The following is a 21,803-nucleotide window of genomic DNA, read 5'->3' as shown; positions in this document are numbered from 1 at the left end:
GTGTTTATCATTCTATCTAACGCACACCTACATCACAGCCTGAGAGCCCAGCTCTGAGCAAACCTCTACCTACCTATCACGTGTTTATTATTCTATCTAACGCACACCTACATCACAGGATAAGTGCCCAGCTCTGAGCCAATCTGTACCTACCTATCACGTGTTTATTATTCTATCTAACACACACCTACATCACAGCCTGAGAGCCCAGCTCTGAGCAACATCTACCTACCTATCACGTGTTTATCATTCGATCTAACGCACACCTACATCACAACCTGAGAGCCCAGCTCTGATCAAACCTCTACCTACCTATCACGTGTTTATCATTCTATCTAACGCACACCTACATCACAGCCTGAGAGCCCAGCTCTGAGCAACGTCTACTTACCTATCACGTGTTTATCATTCTATCTAACGCACACCTACATCACAGCCTGAGTGCCCAGCTCTGAGCAACGTCTACCTACCTATCACGTGTTTATCATTCTATCTAACGCACACCTATATCACAGCCTGAGTACCCAGCTCTGAGCAATCTCCTACCTACCTATCACGTGTTTATCATTCTACCTAACGCACACCTATATCACAGCCTGAGTGCCCAGCTCTGAGCAACGTCTACTTACCTATCACGTGTTTATCATTCTATCTAACACACACCTACATCACAGCCTGAGTGCCCAGCTCTGAGCAACGTCTACCTACCTATCACGTGTTTATCATTCTATCTAACGCACACCTACATCACAGCCTGAGAGCCCAGCTCTGAGCAACATCTACCTACCTATAACGTGTTTATCATACTATCTAACACACACCTACATCACAGCCTGAGTGCCCAGCTCTGAGCAACATCTACCTACCTATCACGTGTTTATCATTCTATCTAACGACACCTACATCACAGCCTGAGAGCCCAGCTCTGAGCAACGTCTACCTACCTATCACGTGTTTATCATTCTATCTAACGCACACCTACATCACAGCATAAGTGCCCAGCTCTGAGCAAACCTCTATCTACCTATCACATGTTTATCATTCTATCTAACGCACACCTACATCACAGCCTGAGTGCCCAGCTCTGAGCAACGTCTACCTACCTATCACGTGTTTATCATTCTATCTAACACACACCTACATCACAGCCTGAGTGCCCAGCTCTGAGCAACGTCTACCTACCTATCACGTGTTTATCATTCTATCAAACGCACATCTACATCACAGCCTGAGAGCCCAGCTCTGAGCAACGTCTACCTACCTATCACATAGTTATCATTCTATCTAACGCACACCTACATCACAGCCTGAATGCCCAGCTCTGAGCAACGTCTACCTACCTATCACGTGTTTATCATTCTATCTAACGCACACCTACATCACAGCCTGAGAGCCCAGCTCTGAGCAACATCTACCTACCTATAACGTGTTTATCATACTATCTAACACACACCTACATCACAGCCTGAGTGCCCAGCTCTGAGCAACATCTACCTACCTATCACGTGTTTATCATTCTATCTAACGACACCTACATCACAGCCTGAGAGCCCAGCTCTGAGCAACGTCTACCTACCTATCACGTGTTTATCATTCTATCTAACGCACACCTACATCACAGCATAAGTGCCCAGCTCTGAGCAAACCTCTATCTACCTATCACATGTTTATCATTCTATCTAACGCACACCTACATCACAGCCTGAGTGCCCAGCTCTGAGCAACGTCTACCTACCTATCACGTGTTTATCATTCTATCTAACACACACCTACATCACAGCCTGAGTGCCCAGCTCTGAGCAACGTCTACCTACCTATCACGTGTTTATCATTCTATCAAACGCACATCTACATCACAGCCTGAGAGCCCAGCTCTGAGCAACGTCTACCTACCTATCACATAGTTATCATTCTATCTAACGCACACCTACATCACAGCCTGAATGCCCAGCTCTGAGCAACGTCTACCTACCTATCACATATTTATCATTCTATCTAACGCACACCTACATCACAGCCTGAGAGCCCAGCTCTGAGCAACGTCTACCTACCTATCACGTGTTTATCATTCTATCTAACGCACACCTACATCACAGCCTGAGAGCCCAGCTCTGAGCAACGTCTACCTACCTATCACGTGTTTATCATTCTATCTAACACACACCTACATCACAGCATAAGTGCCCAGCTCTGAGCAACGTCTACCTACCTATCACGTGTTTATTATTCTATCTAACGCACACCTACATCACAGCATAAGTGCCCAGCTCTGAGCAACGTCTACCTACCTATCACGTGCTTATCATTCTATCTAACGCACACCTACATCACAGCCTGAGAGCCCAGCTCTGAGCAACGTCTACCTACCTATCACGTGTTTATCATTCTATCTAACGCACACCTACATCACAGCCTGAGAGCCCAGCTCTGAGCAACATCTACCTACCTATAACGTGTTTATCATACTATCTAACACACACCTACATCACAGCCTGAGTGCCCAGCTCTGAGCAACATCTACCTACCTATCACGTGTTTATCATTCTATCTAACACACACCTACATCACAGCCTGAGAGCCCAGCTCTGAGCAACGTCTACCTACCTATCACGTGTTTATCATTCTATCTAACGCACACCTACATCACAGCCTGAGAGCCCAGCTCTGAGCAACATCTACCTACCTATAACGTGTTTATCATACTATCTAACACACACCCACATCACAGCCTGAGTGCCCAGCTCTGAGCAACGTCTACCTACCTATCACGTGTTTATCATTCTATCTAACACACACCTACATCACAGCCTGAGTGCCCAGCTCTGAGCAACGTCTACCTACCTATCACGTGTTTATCATTCTATCTAACGCACATCTACATCACAGCCTGAGAGCCCAGCTCTGAGCAACGTCTACCTACCTATCACATAGTTATCATTCTATCTAACGCACACCTACATCACAGCCTGAGAGCCCAGCTCTGAGCAACGTCTACCTACCTATCACGTGTTTATCATTCTATCTAACGCACACCTACATCACAGCCTGAGTGCCCAGCTGTGAGCAACGTCTACCTACCTATCACGTGTTGATCATTCTATCTAACGCACACCTACATCACAGCCTGAGTGCCCAGCTCTGAGCAAACTCCTACCTACCTATCACGTGTTTATCATTCTATCTAACACACACCTACATCACAGCCTGAGTGCCCAGCTCTGAGCAACGTCTACCTACCTATCACATGTTTATCATTCTATCTAACGCACACCTACATCACAGCCTGAGAGCCCAGCTCTGAGCAACGTCTACCTACCTATCACGTGTTTATCATTCTATCTAACGCACACCTATATCACAGCCTGAGTGCCGAGCTCTGGGCAAACTCCTACACACCTATCACATGTTTATCATTCAATCTAACGCACACCTACATCACAGCCTGAGAGCCCAGCTCTGAGCAACGTCTACCTACCTATCACATAGTTATCATTCTATCTAACGCACACCTACATCACAGCCTGAATGCCCAGCTCTGAGCAACGTCTACCTACCTATCACATATTTATCATTCTATCTAACGCACACCTACATCACAGCCTGAGAGCCCAGCTCTGAGCAACGTCTACCTACCTATCACGTGTTTATCATTCTATCTAACGCACACCTACATCACAACCTGAGAGGCCAGTTCTGAGCAACGTCTACCTTTCTATTACGTGCTTATCATTCTATCTAACGCACACCTACATCACAGCCTGAGAGCCCAGCTCTGAGCAACGTCTACCTACCTATCACGTGTTTATCATTCTATCTAACGCACACCTACATCACAACCTGAGAGGCCAGTTCTGAGCAACGTCTACCTACCTATCACGTGTTTATCATTCTATCTAACACACACCTACATCACAGCATAAGTGCCCAGCTCTGAGCAACGTCTACCTACCTATCACGTGTTTATTATTCTATCTAACGCACACCTACATCACAGCATAAGTGCCCAGCTCTGAGCAACGTCTACCTACCTATCACGTGTTTATCATTCTATCTAACGCACGCCTACATCACAGCCTGAGTGCCCAGCTCTGAGCAACCTCTACCTACCTATCACGTGTTTATCATTCTATCTAACACACACCTACATCACAGCATAAGTGCCCAGCTCTGAGCAACGTCTACCTACCTATCACGTGTTTATTATTCTATCTAACGCACACCTACATCACAGCATAAGTGCCCAGCTCTGAGCAACGTCTACCTACCTATCACGTGTTTATCATTCTATCTAACGCACGCCTACATCACAGCCTGAGTGCCCAGCTCTGAGCAACCTCTACCTACCTATCACGTGTTTATCATTCTATCTAACACACACCTACATCACAGCATAAGTGCCCAGCTCTGAGCAACGTCTACCTACCTATCACGTGTTTATTATTCTATCTAACGCACACCTACATCACAGCATAAGTGCCCAGCTCTGAGCAACGTCTACCTACCTATCACGTGTTTATCATTCTATCTAACGCACGCCTACATCACAGCCTGAGTGCCCAGCTCTGAGCAACCTCTACCTACCTATCACGTGTTTATCATTCTATCTAACACACACCTACATCACAGCATAAGTGCCCAGCTCTGAGCAACGTCTACCTACCTATCACGTGTTTATTATTCTATCTAACGCACACCTACATCACAGCATAAGTGCCCAGCTCTGAGCAACGTCTACCTACCTATCACGTGTTTATTATTCTATCTAACACACACCTACATCACAGCCTGAGTGCCCAGCTCTGAGCAACCTCTACCTACCTATTACGTGTTTATCATTATATCTAACACACACCTACATCACAGCCTGAGTGCCGAGCTCTGAGCAAACCACTACCTACCTATCACGTGTTTATCATTCTATCTAACGCACACCTACATCACAGCCTGAGTGCCCAGCTCTGAGCAAACCTCTATCTACCTATCACGTGTTTATCATTCTATCTAACACACACCTACATCACAGCCAGAGTGCCCAGCTCTGAGCAACGTCTACCTACCTATCACGTGTTTATCATTCTATCTAACACACACCTACATCACAGCCTGAGTGCCCAGCTCTGAGCAACATCTACCTACCTATCACGTGTTTATCATTCTATCTAACGCACACCTACATCACAGCCTGAGTGCCCAGCTCTGAGCAACGTCTACCTACCTATCACGTGTTTATCATTCCATCTAACGCACACCTACATCACAGCCTGAGTGCCCAGCTCTGAGCAATGTCTACCTACCTATCACGTGTTTATCATTCTATCTAACACACACCTACATCACAGCCTGAGTGCCCAGCTCTGAGCAACATCTACCTACCTATCACGTGTTTATCATTCTATCTAACACACACCTACATCACAGCCTGAGTGCCCAGCTGTGAGCAACGTCTACCTACCTATCACGTGTTTATCATTCCATCTAACACACACCTACATCACAGCCAGAGTGCCCAGCTCTGAGCAACCTCCTACCTACCTATCACGTGTTTATCATTCTATCTAACGCACACCTACATCACAGCCTGAGAGCCCAGCTCTGAGCAACCTCTACCTACCTATCACGTGTTTATTATTCTATCTAACACACACCTACATCACAGCCTGCGAGCCCAGCTCTGAGCAACGTCTACCTACCTATCACGTGTTTATCATTCTATCTAACACACACCTACATCACAGCATAAGTGCCCAGCTCTGAGCAACGTCTACCTACCTATTACGTGTTTATCATTATATCTAACACACACCTACATCACAGCCTGAGTGCCGAGCTCTGAGCAAACCACTACCTACCTATCACGTGTTTATCATTCTATCTAACGCACACCTACATCACAGCCTGAGTGCCCAGCTCTGAGCAAACCTCTATCTACCTATCACGTGTTTATCATTCTATCTAACACACACCTACATCACAGCCAGAGTGCCCAGCTCTGAGCAACGTCTACCTACCTATCACGTGTTTATCATTCTATCTAACACACACCTACATCACAGCCTGAGTGCCCAGCTCTGAGCAACATCTACCTACCTATCACGTGTTTATCATTCTATCTAACGCACACCTACATCACAGCCTGAGTGCCCAGCTCTGAGCAACGTCTACCTACCTATCACGTGTTTATCATTCCATCTAACGCACACCTACATCACAGCCTGAGTGCCCAGCTCTGAGCAATGTCTACCTACCTATCACGTGTTTATCATTCTATCTAACACACACCTACATCACAGCCTGAGTGCCCAGCTCTGAGCAACATCTACCTACCTATCACGTGTTTATCATTCTATCTAACACACACCTACATCACAGCCTGAGTGCCCAGCTGTGAGCAACGTCTACCTACCTATCACGTGTTTATCATTCCATCTAACACACACCTACATCACAGCCAGAGTGCCCAGCTCTGAGCAACCTCCTACCTACCTATCACGTGTTTATCATTCTATCTAACGCACACCTACATCACAGCCTGAGAGCCCAGCTCTGAGCAACCTCTACCTACCTATCACGTGTTTATTATTCTATCTAACACACACCTACATCACAGCCTGCGAGCCCAGCTCTGAGCAACGTCTACCTACCTATCACGTGTTTATCATTCTATCTAACACACACCTACATCACAGCATAAGTGCCCAGCTCTGAGCAACGTCTACCTACCTATTACGTGTTTATCATTCTATCTAACGCACACCTACATCACAGCCTGAGTGCCCAGCTCTGAGCAAACTCCTACCTACCTATCACGTGTTTATCATTCTATCTAACGCACACCTACATCACAGCCTGAGTGCCCAGCTGTGAGCAACGTCTACCTACCTATCACGTGTTGATCATTCTATCTAACGCACACCTACATCACAGCCTGAGTGCCCAGCTCTGAGCAAACTCCTACCTACCTATCACGTGTTTATCATTCTATCTAACACACACCTACATCACAGCCTGAGTGCCCAGCTCTGAGCAACGTCTACCTACCTATCACATGTTTATCATTCTATCTAACGCACACCTACATCACAGCCTGAGAGCCCAGCTCTGAGCAACGTCTACCTACCTATCATGTGTTTATCATTCTATCTAACGCACACCTACATCACAGCCTGAGAGCCCAGCTCTGAGCAACCTCTACCTACCTATCACGTGTTTATTATTCTATCTAACACACACCTACATCACAGCCTGCGAGCCCAGCTCTGAGCAACGTCTACCTACCTATAACGTGTTTATCATACTATCTAACGCACACCTACATCACAGCATAAGTGCCCAGCTCTGAGCAAACCTCTACCTACCTATCCTGTGTTTATAGGGGATTATCAGCAAGGCTTTTATTCTTAATAAAGATATTCCCTAAAAAGGATTTAAACAATAATGCTGGCCAGCTTCCCTGCTGGCTACACAGTTTTTGGCAGTTGGATAGAGCAACTGCCATTTACTAAGTGCTTTTGAAAATAAATACATCCCTGAGACTCCCTCATGAAGAGATGGACTAGTCCAAAACCTGTCACTTCTGTCAGATTTCTACTACCTACTGTAAGTGACAGCAACATAGGAGAAAATTAATTTATGTCTCATTATACTTTGGAAAAAAACGTACTTCTTATTTGTATATGTTTGTACATATTTTAAATTTTACAATTTTTTGCCATAGTGCCCCTTTAACAATGTTCAGCATTGCTCAGGGAATATGACCTGTTGTGCTGTGATGTGATAGGTGGAATATTCTGCACTATGATTGGTTGCTGCGCTCCCCCCCCCCCCCCCCCCGGTTCCTATAAAGACATGCATTCACCTTCTGCGTTCTCATCTTGAGCGGTCGCTTTAGCATCATGTGACCACAGATGTATTCAGTCCTCCTCCAGGATTGTCTCCGCTTCATCTCTGGGACAGACCTGGCAGCTCCATAGGCCCAACTTTGCCATTTCAGATATGATCTTGGAGGAAAAAAACACATTGTTACATTATGACCTGAGCCATATTACGTTTTAAAGAGTACCCGTGAGAGAAAAAAAAAAAAATCAACGTTAGATACTTACCTCAGAGGAGGGTCTGAATAATAGTCTGAATAATCTAGAGGCTTCCCCCATCCTCCTCAACCACATTGATCCAGCGCTGCGACCCTACAAACATATTCAACAAGAGCTTGCTTAATATGTTCTGCTGGCCATGTTCCCATCCATGTACAAGCGCGGCAGCACTGCAAAGACACAAGTACTGACCACGCCTACACAGTAGCTGCTGGGCCATGCGTTTCCCTCCGTGTAGGAGTGGCTTTGTGTTACTCTGCAGACACAGGCTGTACAGTTAAGCCAGGCTCGTTCAGGGATGAGGGTGTGGCCAGGAAGTAGAAGAGGGTCTCAGCAAGCAGCGGTGGGGTGAATGGGTATTAGGCCCAGTGCACACCAAAACCTCTAGCAGCTCCTCAAAACGCTAGAGATTTTTGAAGCAGATTTCAGAGCAATTCTAGGCATGTTTAGAGACGTTTTGTAAACATGCCTAGCGTTTTTTTGGAGCGTTTTTGTGCAGCAGATTACATATAATGTTGCAGTAAAACTGTTACCGAACAGCTTCTGTAACAAAAACGCCTGGAAAACCGCTCTGATCTTGTGTTTTTCAGAGCGGTTTTCCACTTTCCTATACTTAACATTGAGGCGGAAACGCCTCAGAAATCTAAAAAAAGCTGCAGCCCCCGAGTTTGCGTTTGTGGAAAAAACGAGCCGCTCTGGTGTGCACCATCCCATTCACTTTCATTAGCCAAGCGGTTTTCCCCCTGCAAGCGTTTTAAAAACCGCTCCAGAACCGCTCTGGTGTGCCCCAGCCCGTCGAGAAGACTATCAATCAGGTTTTTTTTTGTTTTTTTTTTCCTTCAATAATTTTTATTGAAAGTTGTCAAAGTACACAAGCAAAACAAGTATATTGTTCATTATCTGTACAGTGCTTATCACTAGTAATGAAACTGAAAGAGAGAAAGTAACAAATACAATACAGTAGAATGTCTATTCAGAATTATAACTAGTAACTGTATTAAACAACAAATAAGAGAGAAACCTTAAGGTGGATCCGAGGCAAACTTTTACTCATTGCATAATTGTGTTCCTTTCCTATTGTTTATAGGGCATTCCTCAAGCCCAATACTTTTTTTGTTTTTGTTTTAATACTCTAATTTCCTATAAACTAAAAAAGCCACGCCCACAGGTTTTCAGAGAGCCAAGGCAGTAGCAAGGGCTCATGGGAGCTCAGTCTGGGCAGGAGGAGGGGGAGGTGTTACTAGCCATTGATTTCAGAGGCAGAGGGAAGGAGGGAGGAGACGGGATTAGGTTTCTTGAGTGCTCAAGATACAGATAAGCTTGCCTCTGTGTAATGTTTACAAACAACATGGCTGCTGTCATTGTATCACAGGAAGAAATAATCATATTCTATTAAAGCTGTTTGCAGCTAGATTTGCTGTGTAAACTATCTAAACGTTAGATAAGATATTTAGACAAGTTACTTGTTATAGTTAGTTTTTCATCTCGGATCCGCTTTAAGGATGACCAAATCATCCCTACTACAAGGGTGAAGTTCCTTGCAGCAAAATCTCTGGCAAGGTGGTGAATACCCTTAAAGGAAGGATGTAAATGATGAGAGAGCTTATAAGTGAGGGCAAGGACCAGATCTCAATCTTGAGAATATTTCCAGCAGATCTGGCATTGCTCTCAAATTAGATCTGTCTATCAGATGGGGAGTAGGAAGAAGGCTGGGAGGGAAATGGGCTAAGTTGTTCTATAGCTGTGAATGGGTTAGTAATTATTCCTCATGCATTGGATCTATAAATGGAGAGTAGAAATTATTGTGGCCCAGTCAAAAGACTATTTGTGTTGCCATACATTTTGGTTATTTCTGGCTTTGGCTAGGTGCTCCATTTTTAGATTAAAAACTACCAAGTTAGTTACTTGGATAATTGAAGGCATTACCTATTATTGTAGGTGCCTTGCTGCACATATTAAATGGTTATACCTAATCTGAGATGAGGTGGAAATTTGTCTAAGCCAACAAGAAATAATGATAGTAGAGTTGAGGGAGGAACCTCATAGCTTACCATTTTGGAAATGATTTTGAAAATGATATCCCAAAAGGGGACTATTTTGGGGCATTCCCATAATACATGTAGCAATGTGCCAGTAATTAGACATTCTCTCCAGCAATCAGAGGAATTTTGTCAAGACATTCGAGCTAAAATTCGAGGGGTAAAATACCATTTAAAGAGACTCCGTAACAAAAATTGCATCCTGTTTTTTATCATCCTACAAGTTCCAAAAGCTATTCTAATGTGCTCTGGCTTACTGCAGCACGTTCTACTATCACCATCTCTGTAATAAATCAACTTATCTCTCTCTTGTCAGACTTGTCAGCCTGTGTCTGGAAGGCTGCCAAGTTCTTCAGTGTTGTGGTTCTGCTATGAACTCCCCCTTCCAGGCCCCTCTATGCACACTGCCTGTGTGTTATTTAGATTAGAGCAGCTTCTCTCTTCTCTCTTATCTTTTACAAGCTGGATAAATCCTCCTCTGAGCTGGCTGGGCTTTCACATACTGAAGAATTACAGACAAGGGCAAAGCTGTTTGCAGGAAGAAAAGAGCAGCCTGAAACTTCAGTGCATGAGAGATGCAGGGGGAAAGAAACACACAAATGATCTCTTGAGATTCAAAAGGAAGGCTGTATACAGCCTGCTTATGTATGGATGTATTTTCTATGTGTGGACATACTGTACATCAACCTACTTCCTGTTTTGGTGGCCATTTTGTTTGTTTATAAACAAACTTTTTAAAACTGTTTTTAACCACTTTTAATGCGGCGGGGAGCAGCGGAATTGTGACAGAGGGTAATAGGAGATGTCCCCTAACGCACTGGTATGTTTACTTTTGTGTGATTTTAACAATACAGATTCTCTTTAACCTCCTTAGCGGTAACCCCGTGTGTGACACGGGGTAAGCCGCCGGAGGTAGCCGCTCAGGCCCTGCTGGGCCGATTTACTTAATTTTTTTTTTGCTGGACGCAGCTAGCACTTTGCTAGCTGCGCCAGCACCCCGATCGCCGCGCGCCCGATCGCCGCTATCCGGTGCGGCGCCCCCCCCAGACCCCGAGCGCTGCCTGGCCAATCAGTGCCAGGCAGCGCCGAGGGGTGGATCGGGTCTCCCAATGACGCCATGGCGACGGGGGAAGCCCTCCAGGAAATCCCGTTCTTTGAACGGGATTTCCTGATCGCCTATCGCCGGAGGCGATCGGCGGGGCTGGGGGGATGCCGCTGAGCAGCGGCTATCATGTAGCGAGCCCTCGGCTCGCTACATGATTTAAAAAAAAAATAATTTAAAAAAAAACTGCTGCGCTGCCCCCTGGCGGTATTTTTCATACCGCCAAGGGGGTTAAGTAAGATTTTTTTTTCTAGTTTCAGTATTTTTTCAGATTAGATAAGGCTTTGTTAACTTCTAGAGTAGATAAGGGTTGTTGTAGGTCATGTTCCCAGGTTTTAAGGTAATTGGAAATTGGGGAGTAGGAAGAGTTATTGATATAATCAAAGCAAAAGGTGATTCCTCCTTTAGGATTCTCTTTATAGGAAAAAGCAAAGTCCCAGATCTTCTGAGGAATATCCGTTGTATGCATACGGTGGGAAGATATTAGGTGGGTGATTTGGTAGTATGTGTAGAAGTCTTTAACAGTGAGCTTGTATTTCCCTTTTAGGTAATCAAATGATTTAAGAGAAGTACCTTCCATGATATCCTTTATGTGGGTAATTCCCACTTTAATTCAGTTGTCTAAGAGTAAGTTCGGGATAGTCAGCTGTAACGCTGTTAGGGGGAGGTTTATTGTGACTTTGTTCTAATTTTGGGGTTGGATTTTGTTTACCAGATTCCAGGTGTTTAAGGTTGGGGTTATTGTTGGATGTTGACTTATCTTAATAGGTAGGTTGGCCCAGGAAAGGTGCAATAACTCTAGTAAAGACCCCTTTACGTGAGTTTCCTCTAATTTAACCCAGTATTTCTCTGGGGCCCTGTTCCCCCAATATTGTGACATGTCTAACAAGGATGCGTGGTAGTAGAATAGAGGGTTGGGAAGACCAAATCCCCCTTTTTTGGGGCTTGCAGTCAGAGATGAGAAAGAGAGTCTGTGTTTTTTTTCCCTTCCAGAGAAATTGGGCAACTGCTTTATTCAATTCTTTAAAAAAAAATATAAGGGGATATTGATAGGTAGGGTCCTAAAATAGTATAGTATTTTTGGAAATATGGCCATTTTATATGCCACTATTTTTCCCGAGATAGAGAACTCAAAGGGAGTTACATGTGATAGATCCTTTTTCATTTCAGTTAATAGGTTGGGAAAGTTAGTGTTGTACATATCAGCTGGGATGTGGATACTTAAGTAACTAATACATTTGTTAGCCCAAGGAAAGGGGTAATTTGTTGACATTTCAGATATTATGACTTTAGAAATGTTGATACCCAGGAGGGAGGATTTGAATTCATTGACTTTATATAAGGAGGCCTTTGAAAATTCTGCTAATGTATCCTTGATGTGTTGTAGTGAGGTCAGAGGGTCTGTGACAGATGGTAACACATCATCTGCAAAGAGACTTATTTTTGGGCAGAGGGAGCCCATTGGAATACCTACTATTTGGGAGTTACTTCTAATAGATTCTGCTAGAGTCGTAAATCGTAAATTGTTTGGACATAAAACCCGAGACGTTGACTGAAGCAGATGGGGTTTTGTATGGGGCCATGACTGCTTGGTGAAAAGATCCTTGTATCCCAAATGTATGCATGACATCACTCAGGAAACCCCAGTGGACCCTGTTGAAGGCCTTCTCTGCATCCAAAGCTAGGAGGAGAGAAGGCCTTCGACAGGTTTTCACAGAGTGGAGAAGGTTGATTCTTCTTCTTGTCCCATCTGCAGCTTGACGGCCCTTAGTAAATCCCATCTGATCCAGTTTGATAAGAGATGGTAAGATCCTGAACAGTCTATTGGCTAAGATCTTAGCATAGAACTTTAAATCACAATTTAGTAGCAATATGGGGTGGAAGTTGGAGGTACTTGTCTGGTCTTTTCCAGGTTTGGGTATAACAGTAATTATGGCTCTAGTACATTCTTCTGGGATACTTCCTGTTTTAATAAAGTGGTTGAATCGGGAAGAAAATTGGGGTGCCAGGATTGGGGCGAATGTTTTGTAATATTCATTTGAGAGGCCATCAGGGCCAGGTGCTTTATTGGATTTAGATTTGGAGATTGTGCTAAGTACTTCTGAAATCGTGATTGCCCCATTTAGAGTGGAAGATTGGCTATCTGATATGGCGGGTAGGTTGAATTAGTTTGGGGGTAGGCTGTGGTGTAGCAGAGTTCTCATTGAGATTATATAGCGCCAAAAAATAATCACTGAAGGCATATGCTATGTCTTGGGGGTTTGTGACGGATTTCTTAGTGAATGGATGGGTGAGTTTTTAGATTTTCATTTTAGCCAGTCTGTGTTGAATAATTTTTGCTAGTAATGAACTAGCTTTGTTATTCTGGTGATAATATAATCATAATCTGTAGATACTGTTTCTTAGGAATGGAGGATCTATTAGTCCAGTTTTCCATACTGGAAATTCAAGTTTGCATGCTCTATTTCTCAAGGTGGTCATGTATTAGAAAGTAGTAAGTTATATTAAATTGTATTCAATTATAATAAGGTGTCCCAGTCAAAGGACCATTTGTCTAGGTGAGTATTTTTATCATTGCAGAGTCGAACTGTTTCTTCATTTGTAGGTTACATTTTAACAAAGGTATTAGTTGGCTGATGCAAGGTCTATCTGTTTGTCTCCAATTGGACAGGATTAGGTACAGTGATATGCATAGAATGTGTGATACCACTAGCCTTAGATTGGGAGGGGATCTTTCAATTCCTATAGAGAATAATGTTAGTTTAGGAGGGATTTTCCTTCTCCCTCCTCCTATCCAGGCACGTGCAGAGGGGGGTGCTCTGGGTGCCCAGGCACCCCCCCTTTTTAAAATCAGCAAAAAGGCCCCTCTGATCGCGCACAATAAGCCCCGCCCCCTACCGCGGTAAGCCCCGCCCACCCGCGAGAAGCTCCGCCTGGGGCACTTTCAGGTGAAGAGGCCTGGATAGGAATCCTAGTGTGGCATACTCACCTCACCTTCCACCTAGGACCCATACTGACCTCTACCTCCCCCAGCACCCATAGTGACTTCTCCCTCACCCACAGGGACCTCTCCATCCACCTAGCACCCACAGTGACTTCTCCTTCCCCAGCACCCACAGTGACCTCTCCCTCCACCTAGCACCCACAGTGACCTCTCCCTCCACCTAGCACCCACAGTGACCTCTCCCTGCACCTAGCACCCACAGTGACCTCTCCCTCCCACAGTGACCTCTCCCTCCCACAGTGACCTCTCCATCCACCTAGCACCCACAGTGACCTCTCCCTCCACCAGCACCCACAGTGACCTCTCCCTCCACCTAGCACCCACAGTGACCTCTCCCTCCACCTAGCACCCACAGTGACCTCTCCCTCCACCTAGCACCCACAGTGACCTCTCCCTGCACCTAGCACCCACAGTGACCTCTCCCTCCACCAGCACCCACAGTGACCTCTCCCTCCCACAGTGACCTCTCCCTTCACCTACCACCCATAATCACCTCTCCTTCCCCAAATCTAGCAGTGATCCTGCCTACCCCAGCACCCACACTGACCTATCCTTCCCCCAGCACCCACAGTGATCTTTCCCTCCCCCAGAGGCTACCCTCCTGTCCCCTGCAGCACTTACAGGGACCTCCCATCCCAAAAGCAGCGCCCACACTGATCTCTCCCAACACCCAGCATCCACAACTACTCCCTCCTCCAATAACTACAATGACCTCTCCCAGCACCCACAGTGACCTCCCCTTCCTCCAGCACTCATACTGACCTCTTCCTTCCACAGAACCCACAGTGACCTACCTTTCCTCCAGCACCCACACTGACCTCTACCTCCCCCAGCAACCACACTGACCTCTACCTCCCCTAGCAGCAACTATGCCATTCATAGCAGTACCCACAGTGACCTCCCACTCCCTGCACCCACCACAATCCCACCAATATTCAGCAGCCACATTACACTCAACCAGTAACCCCCACTATAGCAAGCACCCAGTACTTGCACCAAGCAACTTTCACCCAATACTTATATCCGACCTCCATATGGCACTTAGTACTTGCATCATTCACCCTATAGCTGGCACCCAGTACTCACACCCACTTGGCACAGTACTTGCACATTATCTGAACTCACATAAACCAGTACTAGCACCCAAAGTACATGCACTCAGAATCCACATGACACACAATGCCCACCCATAGCTAGCACCTAGTGCAGACAATGCACCAAGTATTCGCACCAATGTACCTGCACCCAACACCCACATGTTTCATCTGCAGTAGTTCCAGTTGCACTAAGCCTCCACTTGGTGCCCGGTACAAACACCAAACACTCACATATGACATCTAGCACTTGCACCCAGAACTCACAAGGGCTTGAGTAACTGCAATCAACACCTACATGATGCTTGACACCAACCCATACAGCCAGAATGCACATGACACCCTGTGCAGCACCCAGAACCCACATGGCACCCAGCTTCTGCATTTAGCACTCACATGACAACAAATACCCCACTAACCAGCACCCATTACCCAGATGTTACCATGTACTCGCTCCCAGTACCCACTTGGCACTCAGCATTTGCACCTAAGACCCACATGACACCCTATAACCCCCATAATCAACACCCACATGGCATAGTACTCACACAGCACAAAGTTCCAAAGCCATTATATGCACCTAGTACCCATCCATGGCCAGCACTCAAATAGCAACCAGTACCCACCCTTGGTCTGAACCCATATGAGACTCAGTTCTCTCCCATGGTACACATCCAGACCACACATGGCACTCCCTGCTCACTCATGTCCAACACTCACATGGCTCCCTGTACCAATTAGCACTCACATGGCACCCACTATTGTTTATCGCCTTCTGCTACTCATTCAGCACCCAATACTGCATAGCATCCACTGCAAATAAACACCCAATACAAACTGGACCTTGGTACCCAAAGCAGCTTGACACACACTGTACTTTGGCACATCGGCACCCACTGCAACTTAGCACAAACTGGACCTTTGCGTCTTACCACCCACTGCATCTGGGCACCCACTGCACCTTGGCACTTACTGCAGTTTTGCATCTACTAATGCTTAGCAACCACTGCATATTGGCAACCACTGCTTCTTTGCCTGAAAAGAAGCTTGGGTGCTGATCTAGAGGGACAGAGGTCCCAGTAATGAAAGGTGAATCCATGCCTACATCAGGCTCCACTGTGCCCACTCTAATAGTGCGCACCAATGACTGCTGATTTGAGGGTGGTGGCACCAAAGAAGTTGGTTGGAAGAAGACACAAAGTCTGCCTGATACTTCTATAAAGGTGTGTGTGTGTGTATGTGTGTGTGTGTGTGTGGTGGTGGTGGGGTTAAGACTGCCTAGTGCTTTCTGGAGAAGGGGTATTACATACACAATTTAGCACAATTTATCGATTAGGGCCCCTTTTTCAAATTTGAGCACCCCCCCTTGAGAATCCTCTGCACGGCCCTGCTCCTATCCTCATGATGAGATTTTCTACGTCTTCCCAGAAGGGCCTTATTGCAGGGCATTCCCATATTAGGTGTAATAAGGTACCTGAGTGAGAACATTGTCTCCAACATTCTGGGGACATGTGTGGAGTACATTTAGACAATTTTACTGGGGTATAGTACCATTTGAATATGATCTTTTTAACTGTTTCTATATGAGTGGCACACTTAGAATATATCTTTATATCTAAAAGAGCTTTATCTACCTCTGTAGTCGTTATTGGGCTTTGCAAGTCGTATTCCCAAACTCTGAGGTATTTATGAAGAGTGGAGCCTATAGAGTCCATTATAGGCCGATACCAAAAGGCTATCCCTCCTGATAGTGGGACAATTTAAGTCTTGCTAAATGGAACTTACGTTTGTATAATATGTAAGTATAATACTTAAGTTTCACAATACTTTTCCCACCTTCCAATACCTATTACACTAGATTGGGCTCTCAGTTTTCTACCTCTTAAACGGAAGTCATATTCCGCCGCCAATGTGGATTTCAGCTTTTGTCTTAGATTAAACAAGGAGCGTGCATCTTCTGGAGTGGGATTTTGTTGGTGGGATCTTTCTAGTTTTTGGAAAGAAGTGAGTAGAAGATTAATTTCCTCCTCTTTAATTTTTTGGGCCTGTGCCCCAACTTTGATTGATGTGCCTCTGATTACCGCTTTGTGAGCTAGCCAGAGAGAGGTCTCTCCAACTTCTCCCGTTTCATTTAGCAAGAAATATTCTTTGATTTGGTCAGCCATTATTTTTTTGTTTGCTTCAGAAAATAATAGTCAAAAGTTAAGTTGCCATGGGGGTCTTGAATTTTTTTGGGGGATTTATCTACTGTGATGCAGATGGAAGCGTGGTCTGACCACGTTATATTGCCAATTGTGGAGTTTGTGACTCTTTGTAAAGAGTATCTGTCCACTAGGAAAAAGTCTATCCTAGTATATGTTCCATGTACATGGGAGTAGAATTTGTAGTCTTTCTCCTCTCCTCCATGGGTTGCTGTCCAGGGATCGTACAGATCTAGTTTAGCTATTAAGGTGGGCAATGCCTTTGAGGAGTTTCTGGAATGGCTGGAGGAATCTAGTTTGTGGTCATAAATCATGTTGAAGTCTCCTCCAATTATCAATCCTGGGGGTTTTGAAGCTACTACTTTGGTTAGTATTTTAAGGAATTTTAATGGTCCATTGTTAGGAGCATAGATATTAAGTAAGGTATATTGAGATCCATTTATTAGGCATCGGACAAGTATATAGTGCCCATGAGTGTCTCTTTCTTCCTGTGTGATTGTGATATCAAGATCTTTGTGGAAGGCTAGCATAATTCTACATTTCTTCTTCAGAGAGTTATTGAGGACGATCAGGGGGTATTTAGGATTGTGGCATGGGGGTATTCTCCCTTCTTGGAAGTGGGTTTCTTGTACAAACAGGATATCAGATTTGTGGCGGTCTACTTCTTTCCATAGTGAGTGTCTTTTAACTGGAATGTTTAGACCTTTCACATTCAGTGAGGTGCATATCAGCATTTTCTAAATGGTGGGTGAAAGAGATTGTGAGGAACACTGAAGAGTTTGCTTGTGGACCGGATCAAAGCATACTGCATATTGAACAACTCATAGGAGGGGTGGGTAGGAGCCAGACCCAATTTAAGAGGAACATCTGTGAGTAAAAGCACAGGGAGGGTCAGTGTTTGACAAATTGTAGTTAAGTAACAAAGAAGAGTCAGATGTAAAGGTAGTAAAACCCCAGTGGGGGGAAAGAGGCAGACCCTCAAACTCTAGGATGAAGGAATTGCCATCAGAGGATAACAAAATCTCATTGTAACGATTGTGGAACTTCCTCCGTGATCAGCGCACAACACGTGCGCTGATACGGCGGAAATCCTCCACAAGCGTATAATTGCAGGAACCCAGCAAAAGGTGCTACGCACCCGTAGAGGGAAATTCCTGTCGGCAGATGGCGTTGTGGAGTGCAGAGGAACCAATCCTCTGTACCTCCACAAATGCCAGACAGGAATTGTACGAAGCGCAGAACGCAATCGCAAGAGAAGCGATTGCGAATGAGAACGAGCAAAGGGACAGGTTGTATGTGTGTGCACCAAACTAGTCGTCAACCCGCGACGGTGCTCACACCACAGCAGATAAGAAGTAGGAACGCGATCGTGAGAGGTGCTATCGCCAGACGTGACACAAGGCTACAGCAAGGCGGAGCACGAGAGTAGCAAAGGCACAGCAAATCATACAATGAGGAGATACGGAAAATAACAAACGCTAGCTAACCGCGAACACCGCACTCATTCGCAACAGTGCACGCGGTTATGCGCGGTCTCCACGTGATAAGCACAAAAGAGACAAGCACGCCTAACTAACCATCGACAGACAAACATGAAACAGAGGACGCAAACGCTTGCTTAACGGTTACCTCACCGAGCCTCCAGCAAGCGTTCGTAGCAGACAAGGCAGACACACGAAAACAGGGACACGCGAGAGATAGGATCCACAGCACTAGCGAAAGTGGCTAGCGAGATCCAGGAAGACAGAACAGAGTAGCAGACCAGAAGGATCCACAGCACTAGCGCAAGGCGAGTGCGATCCAGGAAGGCAGAACAGAAGAATCCACAGCACTAGCGCAAAGCGAGTGCGATCCAGGCAGACAGAACAGAGTAGCAGACCAGAAGGATCCACAGCACTAGCGCAAGGCGAGTGCGATCCAGGAAGACAGAACAGAAGGATCCACAGCACTAGCGCAGGATGCTAGTGCGATCCAGGTACAGATCAGAAGGGGCTACCAGTAACAACCGCTGTTCCGGTTAGCACCCAGACACACAAAACGATTTCCTGTCGACCACCGCTGGGACAGGACAATCGCAACAAACAAACAAAACAGATAAGCAATCCTAACTGCAGTAAGGAAACATGCCCAGTGCAGTTTCCAGGGATTACTCTAAGCTGATCTTCAAACAAAGAGTAAGGCTGACACTCCTCTAGGAGTGTTTCACAGGAAGGAATCCTTATGACCAGCCAAGCATTGTGGGAAACACATAGTACTTATAGTACACGCCTCCAATGAATGTGGCCAGGCAATTTGCATGACAACGTATGCAAATTCCTCTGCAAGCACAAGCTGCAAAACTGACAGAAGCTCTTCTTTCCAGAGTCCTGCAGCATGCTAACCTAAACAATGGTCAAAAAGCTGCCTGCCTGCACAGGCAGCTGAGCAGATTCTCACACTCATCTGGAGACCAACAGTACCCCTTTAAGAAACTGCTTGCCAATCATGTGGGACTTTTGCAGCGGGTGCCCTTTTTCTTGGTGCGTGGTTGACCTCTGCCAATTTCAGATTCCATGAAGCCAGGAGTTTGGTGCCATCTTCAGTAGATAGAATTGTAGAGAGATTCCCATTGTTGTTGAATATTAACTTGGTAGGGAATCCCCAACGATATGGGATGTTGTTATCACGTAAGGCTTTGGTGATGGGTATTAAGGACTTATGTTTAGCAAGTGTAGCCTGAGACAGAGCTGAGTAGAGAGTGATACCTTTATACGGTTCAGGAAGAGAGATATTTTGTTTGAGATAAAACAATATATTTTCTTTGGTAGGATTGAAAATAAATGTGCAAATCACACCTCTGGGAATGCTGGCTGGGAGATGGGATGGTTTGGGAAGTCTGTGAATTCTTTCAGTAGAAAGTTCTATGTCAGTAAGATGTGGCATAGCGGAGTGAATCAGCTGCAGGACATATTTTTTTTAAGTTGAGATTGTTGGATTGTCTCGTCTATGCCTCTAAAGTTCAGATTTGACCTGCGATTTCTGTCTTCTAGATCAGCAGTCTTCATTTTCAGCCAATTAATATCACTCTGGGTCTCTTCCATGTAATCCACTGCTTTGTTATGCTCAGTGGTTAATGCTGCTACGCTGTTCTCTACTGTTGATATCCTATCACCAAGAAGGCTAACAGATTGCTGCAGATGATTAGTCACTGCAGCTATTTCGGAAGTCAAGGATGCTTTCAGAGACATCAGGAGCTCTTTCATTATTATTATTTATTGTATTTATAAAGCGCCAACATATTACGCAGCGCTGAACATTAATTTAGGTAGAAATATAAGATTGAGTCACTTAGGGCTTGTTCTGTCGCTGGAAATAGCTCGAGAGCTACACCGTGAACAGAGAGGGAAGGAGCCGGCATGGTATCAAGGCCTACCTCTTCTTCTTGAGGTGAGAGCCTTTGCTTCAATTTTAATGGGCTGCAGGAGGCAGGGATGACGCTTCTGCAGAGGGCTCACTCGGAGGAGAAAGCGGTGTCTGTGGTGTGGAGGGAGGTTCCATTCCTCCTCTAACCGTAAGCGTGGTCTGCTGTGGTGTAGGATTCAGCTGCACTCTGGGGCTGTTGCCATCTTTGTTGTTCGCTCTGGCCTGCATTCTGGCAAAGATTTCTGGATTCTTTTGGGGTTTTGCTTGTCCCATCTTCCGCTTCTTGTTGAGCTCCGTGTCCATCGGGATTTCAGACATGATTAGCGGGGGTCCCGTCTCGATTGGTTGCTGTTAAGCCGCTTTTAGATAAGGGATAATGCGGAGCTGCTTAATCAGCCATCCTGCGTGTTAGTGCGGCGGACGTGCCCCCCCCCCCCCCAATCAGGCTTCCTTTCAACCCCCCCCCTTTTTAGTATTATTAATTTTTATTTACATAGCGTCAACATCTTCTGTAGTACAAAAAAATAGTGGGGAGCATAAATACATGACACATTCAAAACGTTGTACACTCAGGACATTCAGCGTCATAAGCACAACTACAGACATTGTTGATGTGTGTTTGAGATTTCCTTAATACTGGTGCATGATCATATGATACATTACAGCAGAATAAGAAACACTAGGAGGAGGCCCCTGCCCTTGCAGGCTGACAATCTAGAGGGTAGATGGTTGGAGACATTAGGGGAGGAGACAAAGGGGTTAGTGGATGAGGCAGTGAGCCTCCAATTCTACGTATAGCAAATTATAGACTTGTCTGCATTGATGTGTATTGATAGTATGTTTGAAGGTTTCCAGGCTTGGAGCATGATGG

At 45.4% G+C, this 21,803-nt stretch overlaps 1 protein-coding gene across 10 annotated transcripts in view; it reads right to left on the bottom strand.

The window, feature by feature from the left end:
* ANO1 (anoctamin 1) overlaps nt 1-21,803 on the bottom strand; it is a 1,209,699-nt gene that overhangs the window by 441,178 nt on the left and 746,718 nt on the right. Inside the window, exon 1 of one of the 10 annotated variants that reach the window (XM_068260047.1) lies at nt 7,856-7,997. The exons of the other annotated variants lie outside the window; for them this stretch is intronic. The gene's annotated coding sequence lies outside the window, so the exon portion shown is untranslated. Of the gene's footprint in view, nt 1-7,855; nt 7,998-21,803 lie in introns of those variants that run through there. 10 annotated transcript variants of the gene reach the window in all.

The sequence above is a fragment of the Hyperolius riggenbachi genome, chromosome 11 (assembly GCF_040937935.1).
Source record: "Hyperolius riggenbachi isolate aHypRig1 chromosome 11, aHypRig1.pri, whole genome shotgun sequence".
Classification (NCBI taxonomy): domain Eukaryota; kingdom Metazoa; phylum Chordata; class Amphibia; order Anura; family Hyperoliidae; genus Hyperolius; species Hyperolius riggenbachi.
Note: the sequence above shows the minus strand (reverse complement) of the source record. Positions and strands in the feature narration are given on the sequence as shown.